At 34.0% G+C, this 8,519-nt stretch overlaps 1 non-coding gene across 1 annotated transcript; it reads left to right on the plus strand.

The window, feature by feature from the left end:
* The first annotated feature begins 2,367 nt into the window (after positions 1 to 2,367).
* Positions 2,368 to 2,474, plus strand: LOC128282057 (small nucleolar RNA R71). Its single transcript, XR_008272349.1, has one exon. It is a non-coding gene; the product is annotated as a small nucleolar RNA R71 (small nucleolar RNA).
* The last annotated feature ends 6,045 nt before the right edge of the window (positions 2,475 to 8,519 follow it).

Genomic DNA, 8,519 nt, shown 5'->3' on the forward strand with positions numbered 1-8,519 from the left:
CCATAAAAGGCAACTGATAATGCTCCTTCCGAGTGGCTTTGTTCAATTTTCTATAATCAATACAAATTCTCCAACCGATAACAGTTCTTGTTGGAATTAACTCATTATGCTCATTTTCGACAATCGTTATTCCAACTTTCTCACACACTGTACCAGACTTACCCACGAACTATCTGAAATAGGATAGATGATTCCTGTATCTAACCATTTGATCACTTCCTTTCTCACAACTTCTTTCATAATAGGATTAAACCTCCTTTGCCCATTAATTCGATCTCTTTCACCTTCTTCCAAAATGATTTTATGCATGCAAAAAGAAGGGCATATTCCTCAAATATCAGCTATGGTTCAACCAATTGCTTTCTTAAATTTCTTTAGAATAATAATTAGTTGCTCCTCTTGATCTTGTTGAAATAATCATAGAATAAAGTAGAATAGTCACCTAAATAAACGTATTTCAAATGGGAAAGTAGTTCGAGTTTAGGTGGTTCTACGATTGACAACTTGGGTTGGACAAATTCTCTAACTTCCAACTTCAACGGTTCAAACCGTGTGGATTAAATAAAATTTCTCAGATTGGCTTCCATCAAAGCAATGTTTTCTTCACCTTCTTCATCCTCCAAAAGGTCAAGATCTAAGGCTTTCTCCAATAGATCTTCTTCAAAATTACTTGCCATAGAAACCAAGGTTTCTATCTCTTCCATTTTAGCTAGATTGAGAAATTTCATCACTTTAAGAATGTTAAAGGCTACCTGATCATCTTGAACTCGCATGGTGAGTTCATCTTTCTGTACATAAATTAATGTTCTTCCTGTGGCTAAGAAAGGTCTCCCAAGGATAATGGGCACTTCCTTATCTGCTTCAAAATCTAAGACAATGAAATCAGCAGGAAAAATAAATTTATCGACTCTTACCAAAACATCCTCGACCTTTCCCTCGGGATATGCTAAAGATCGATTTGCTAGCTGAAGTGTCACAGTTGTAGGTTTTACTTCACCAATCCCTAACATCTTGAAAATAGACTTAGGCATCAAGTTGATACTTGCTCCTAAATCACACAAAGCTTTACCACAGAAAGATTCACCAATGTTACAGGGTAAAGCTTCTTGGGTCTTTCAATTTTGGTGGTAGTTTGTTCAGTAGGGACACACTGCCCTCCATTGCCAAGGCAACAGTCTCATATTCACTCAGTCGTTTCTTCTTGGACAGTATATCCTTCATAAACTTCACATAATTCGGCATTTGTTCTAAAGCCTCCACTAATAGAATATTGATCTGTAACTACGTTAGAACATCCAAAAACTTCTTGAATTGCACCTCTTGTTTCTTTTTATGTTGCTGCAATCTTTGTGGATATGGAGGTGATGGAACTTTCAGTTGAACTAGACAACTTTTCTAAATAGGTAAATCTGTATCTAAAGAAGATGTTAAAGTATCTGAATTCACTAAGTTAGGATTTACCTTGTCAGTCTTTGCGGATTCTGATTAGTTTGGTGTAGGAATTTCAACAGATGGTTGATTCTTCTCAACGGGCTTATCTTTGGCATCAATTAATCAGGGTTCTAAAATTTTACCACTTTGCAATGCCACTACCTTGATATGTTCTTTACCTAAATTTCTTGGATTCTCAGTATTGCTCAGCAAGGTTCCTTGCGGTCTATTACGAAGCTCTGTAGCTAATTGAGCCATTTGATTTTCCAAATTTTTCAGTGTTGCTATTTGGCTTTGGATCAACACGTCATTCTTTACCATGTACGCTTTCAACAAGTTCTCCAATCTGTTTGATGCCTCAGCTTGAGGTGGTTTTGAAGCTTGTTAATTAAACCCTTGAGATTGGTTGAGTCTACGCTGCAATTAGTTGTGGTTCGATCCATTTCCTTGGCTGCTCCAAGAGAAGTTAGGATGATTACGCCATGAAGGATTATAGAAGATGGATTGGGGTCCTTGTCCACTCCTATTTTGATATTGGTTCCCCACATAGTACACTGACTCGGGATTTGATGGACAATTCTCAAAAGAATGACCTTCCCCACAGTACACACAGGAAACTAATTCGTACGAACTTGGTGGCCGAGTTGCAAAATTATTAGTACTATTAGCGGTAAACTCTTTTAACATAGAGGAAATAGACGATACCTGAGCTGATAACGAAGTGAGGGTGTCAACTTCATGGACTTTGTCTACACTTCTTCCTAAAGCCGTACAATTTTTTGGCCATTGATAGTTATTACTCCTGATCCTCTCGATGATTTCATAAGCCTCATTATAAGACTTAGACAAAATTGCACCATTCGCAGAAGCATCTACCATCAATCTTGCATGTGCATTGAACCATTATAGAATGTCTCCAACTGAATACAATGAGGAATCCTATGATGAGGACACTTATGAAGTAGCTCCTTGAATCGTTCCCAAGCCTTATACAAAGACTCGTCATCCAATTGTTGGAAAGTTGTTATCTCGTTCCTCATCTTAGCGTTCTTGCTAGGCGGGAAATACTTAACCAAAAATCTTTCTGCTAATTCTTTCCATGTAGATATGGAACTTGGTGGCAATGAATTGATCCATGCTCATGCTCGATCTTGCAACGAGTACGAAAATAACTTCAACCTCAGTGCGCCTTTAGTCACACTCACTATCTTGAATGGATCACTCACCTTCATAAAAAATCAAACGTGGAGATGTAGATCTTCTGTGGGCATACCACTAAATTGGCCCACCGTTTGTAGTATTTGAAACATCACTAGTTTCAATTCATTGGGTTGCCTCAATATCTGGCCTTCTAATTCCTGGATTTAACTTACTGAAAAGTGGCACAGCATATTGTCTGATGCAAGGTCCATCTCGACTTGTCTTTGAGCTGTTCATTCATGTCTTCTTTGTTTGAAAGTTCGCTCAATTTGAGGGTCTATAGGGAGTAAATTGATAATTCGATCTATGCTCATAAACATCTGAAAAGAAAATCACAAAATTAAAAATAATAAGTTAGTAATGTTAAAAATAAATCAAATTGAAAAAAAATAATTTCACAAAAGAAATGACTATGGCAACAGTTGACAATCCCCAGCAACGGTGCCAAAAACTTGTAATGCGTAGGTTTGTGCAATTGTATACAGCCGTTATCAAGTAATAAGTAAGTATCGAGTTATCGTCTCTATAGGGATTGCATTTGTGCTAAGTCACTTAATTTGTAAAATTATATTAACAATTTGGTAAATAAAAACACAATTTAGTTGAGAAGTGATGATTAAAATATATTAGACTAAATGCAATGATCCCTAATGGAAATTAACCTAAGTATGCAAACTATATGAATGAAATAGATTTTAGCAAAATTAAACACAATTTGCAACAATTATAACATAAATAAACTAGGAAAATTACTTTAATTAAACTCAACTTATTATCAACATGCTTAGTAATATTTGGAAAAACATTTCATGGCAACTCGATCTTTCATGAGTTTGGAAACCACGTTAGGTCCTTTCGAAATCCTTTACTTAGTAAATACACATTTTACTGATCCTTATTTACTAAGGGTTTCTTAGTATTAATGCAAGGTAATAGGAACGTGTTAGGTTTGAAACAGTTTAATAACACAAATCTAAAAATTATGCAGATAACAGAGCCTAGTTAGGGTTGCTATGCAACCTGCAATTTAATCAGGTTAGGATCTAAATTGAGCATGCACATTTCAATTAAGCGTCCACTAGCCATCGTCTGGTTAGGATCGCTCAGCTAATTTAGGTGCATTTCAATCATGTATGAACTAAATACAAACTTGATTTTAATTGAAAACATGATCGATTGAGGCACAAACATTATAAGCATGAATCTAATAAATATTATTTAATGAAAGTAATCATCCTCGCTTAAATAAAATTAATCTAATATTGTTGTAAATAAGAACAAAGAACACACAGAAAACATCTTTTAATTAAATTAAAGAAAAGAAAGATTAAACCCAATTCAGAGTGGCTGTCACCCAAGACTCTGACTGACAAGGCTCCTTCGTTCCTTTACTTTACTCTTTTGTTGATGGTTCTCTAAGGTGGCCGACCAAGGGTTCTTTGAGAGGCTCAAATGCTAAAATCTTTATGAAAAAATGATGATAGGCGTGGGGAGAAAAGAAGAATGCTAAGAGAATGAATGAGGAATAAAGGATGAGAGATGAGGGATGAGTAGAAATGTGAGAATGAGGTCTTATTTATAGGCGAGTAGAGGGGGATAGTTTACTAAAAAATAGGAGTTTTCATCTTTTGAAGCATCTTCCATGGATGACTGGACATAAATTTAGGAAGTTGAGCTGATTTTTGCTTAATTTTTGGTCAATTTGAATGCCACAACAACTCAAGACTGAGACTCGATCAAGTGCAAATCTTCAGGTAAATTTCTAATTTCCTCAACTCTTCAAGGACCTTGTGCAATTAAACCAAAAAGTGGTTTATGGACAGCCATGTGTAGCCGAATTTTGGGTTGACTTGGTCCCTAATTTGGACGGTTTTGTAATCCAGCAAAGCTATCGAACTGTCTAGAATAAATCAACAAGTTAGAGGACCAAAGAATAAAATTTATTCAATTAATTTAATTAATTTAAAACCCAAATTATTAATGAAATATTTTAAAATGAATTATTAAATATAATTTTATATTTTATTATTTAATTTAATTATGCATGGCCCACTTTATGTCTTAAAAATATAATTTATTCAAATAAATATAAAATAAGCCATTTATTGTATGAAAACTATATAATAAAGTATAAAATCATATTTTAATAATTTCTATGTCCTAATTTCATATTTTCATATATTTCATTAATTTATTAAACAATTATTTAGTTTTAACAACAATTTTAAGTAAAAGGTGATAAATGACTTAGGAAAAATCCTATATATAATAACCATTGAACCAGATACACACTTATGTCAAATATTTATAGAAACAAAATAAATTATTCAGGGCATTATAAATTACATGTTTAATTGATAAAGGACCAAATTGCATGAAATGCAAAAGTTGAGTTCTAGTAGTTATGAAATTCAAAATTTGAGGTATGTATATGGAAAATAGACCATTAAGAGGAGTTAGTAGGTAAGTATGATAATTCATCCATGGAAAATTAAATAAAGAAAATGACTAAATTGGAAAGATGAAATAATAAAAGATGATATTTTAATTAAATAAGAAATATAATCATTTTATATCATCTTTCCCAAATTAAAGACATGGAAACCTATTTATGGGTGTTGAACTCAAGCAAGCTATTTTGGCTTAATTAGGTATGTTTTCTAGTCTCGTTTTTAATAATTTTCATATTTCCGATATCGTAATAGCTTAATCTAGCTATCTCGGGGATTAATTTGTAAAGTTATCAAAGCGATAAGATTTTTCCATGGATGAATAGAGTTGAATTATGAAATTTTATTGTAGAAATGAAAAGTTGTTGATAGATAAACAATTTTTGTAAAGAGAATTTTGATGAAATTATGATTTAAGGACTAAATTGAAAAGTTGTAAAATTCATAGAAAAATTTTGAATTTCATGAAATACATGGGCTGCTATTGTGATATGTAAAAATTGGCTAGGCTTGGAATAAGGATTAAATTTCATTTTGAATTTCATCCCTAGGGACGAGTCACGTTTATGTTCTCGTATGAGCATTCCCGAATATGAATTGATGGGTTACAGTTTTGTACACTTCAAGTGAATTACCTGTGTATCCATCGATATTTCAAATAAATACAATGGGAAAAGTTCCGACATGGAATAATTTGAACTTGAGATGAATTATTATGGAAATTTATCTGTTATATGAATATATGATGTGGAAAATAGATGTATATGAAAATTGTTACATGATGAGCTTATTTTTGTTTCTTGATATTCACATGAAATACATGACTAACATGTTTCTTGAGGTTATAAGTGTTAAGACAAATTGCCAAATTTCTTTGGATGAATTTTGCATGCTTACTTTGAATGTAAATGAATGGTAAGTTAATTTCCCGTTATACGAACTTACTAAGCATTAAATGCTTACTCTATTTTATTTCCTCTATTTTATAGTAACTTGGAAGTTCGTTAAGGTTGGAAGCTGGTTGGAGCCACATCACACTATCAATCGCCCTTATTCAGTAAATTTATTAAATCAACTTTGGTATAATGGCATGTATCAGTTAATTTGGCCATTGATGGCATGTAAATGTTTTGTTGTGATTAGCCATTTGAATGGTTTATGTTTGATACATTTTGATATATATATATGAGTATATGGCCTTATCATGGTTGATCTGTATTTTGGTATAACTGACTGATGGTTAACTAATAGGCAAATTGTAATATGGTTTGAGTTGGTATAGTTGGTACAAACATGAATATATATGTAAGTGAACTAATTGTTAAGTATGGATACTTAGAAAAATATGATGATTTGATTTGCGTAAGACTTGGTTTTTGCTTGATTCAAATGTTTTTTGTTGTTTTGGGTATGTGTTTAAGAGGTAATGTAGTTGGAAGACAAGTTTGGGTGAGAAATATGGCTAGGAAATGACCTTATTTTGTCTATAGGAGCAGAGACACGGGTGTGTGTCTCAGCCGTGTGTGACACATGACCTAGGATACGGATGTGTGTTTTGGCTGTGTGTCCCCTGCATCTTTGAAATTTCAAAATAGAATGCTCAAAATTGATCACACGGCCTGGCACATGGGCGTGTGACCCAAGTCAGAGAGTTACACGGGTAAGGGCACGTGCTGGGACAAGACTGTGTGCCCTATTTCAAATGTCCCCTGTACCTAGAATTTTTTTTGAAGTTTCGCAAAAAATTCTCTGAGTTTCCAGTTTAGTCCCGACTTATTTCTAATATATGTTTTGGGCCTCGAGGGCTTATATAAGGGACATTATGATTGATTTCTACTATGAATGACAAATTATATGAAATCCCTGTGTAACACCCCTAACCTGTAACCGTTGCCGGAATAGGTTAAGAGGTATTACCAGACTTGTCATTCAGTTTAGAACAATTTCATACTAAATATAATCTCATTACCTTAAATGACATTCATTCACATATAAAATGAACCTAAAATCGAGCATACTAAATTTAAAACATGCATTCGGGACCAATTTGGTAACATATAAAAGTTTCAAAAACTTAGAAAATTTTCAACTTTTAAAAGGTCACACGCCCGTGTGAAAAGGCCGTGTGCCTCACACGGCATTAGACACGCCCTTGTGTCTAAGCCATGGCAAAACAAGGTATACATACTGACTTATCCACACAGCTACAAGACACGCCAGTGTGCCAAGCCATGTGAAAATTAAAGAGGCTACTGACTTGGCTACACGGCTGACCACATGCCCGTGTGCCAGCCTGAGTGCCACACACGACAATTAGACACGCCCGTGTGTCTCAGCCGTATCAAAACTGGAGGGTATATTGACTTTAATTCGTAGGGTACCCCATGGAACACACGATCATGTAGCGTGACCGAGTGTCACACACGGCTGAGTCACACGCCCGTGTCTCTGCCTGTGTGGACAAAAATAGGCAATTTGAATAGCCAAATTTGCCACCCTAAAACATAAGCATACACCGTCAAATTTGACCCCATATAAACAACTCAATTTGCAACCAATTGATCCAATTTAATACACATTATAAGTCATATCCAAACTTACCATTCACATGTCCATACACGTATATAACATCATATACAATTTATCCATTTAACATCCATAAGTCAAGACTACATTTGCATAATTTCATTCACACATTATCATGCTAAAAATATACCATGTTCAAACACACACACACACACACACATATATATATATATATATATACAACCAAAACATAGTACCAATTAAGCCAAATCAAATAGCTTAACTTATATACAATTCTTACTCAAAACATGATTCCAAAACATAACTTATACTATCAAACTAGCCTATACATGCCATATTTACATAGGTTAAAAAGTTGAAAATACCAACCAAAAATTTGGATAGTGTGAAGTGCAACTCTGACTTGTCCGAAACGAGTGAGCTAACAAAGCTCTAAAAGACATAGAAACAGAAACAAAGTAAGCTACTAAGCTTAGTAATCGCGTATAATTCAGAATTAAACTTACGATTTAAAGTAATCAATTACAATAATAATAGGCCAACAATTCAATATAAATCCATCACCTAAGTACATATAATCATCACATGTTAGTCATTCAACTAATACATAAACCATATGTTGTTCATATAACATTATTTAGGCTCGTTGAATATATTAGAACTTCAAAGGATAATCGACTGAACAATGTCAATAATCCGTCAATTCGTCATCATACATGCTCTTTCGAGACATGGCCAGTAAGCTCATAAGGAGCTGATAATAGTAAGCTCGATTGAGATGGAAACAATAAGCTCTATTGAGATGAACAGTAAGCTCTTTCAAGGTAAATCAATAAGCTCATACGAGCTATGGTGAGTCAACAACAAATGCAGGAGCTCGACCATTTCAAT

Source organism: Gossypium arboreum, chromosome 1, assembly GCF_025698485.1.
Source record: "Gossypium arboreum isolate Shixiya-1 chromosome 1, ASM2569848v2, whole genome shotgun sequence".
NCBI lineage: Eukaryota > Viridiplantae > Streptophyta > Magnoliopsida > Malvales > Malvaceae > Gossypium > Gossypium arboreum.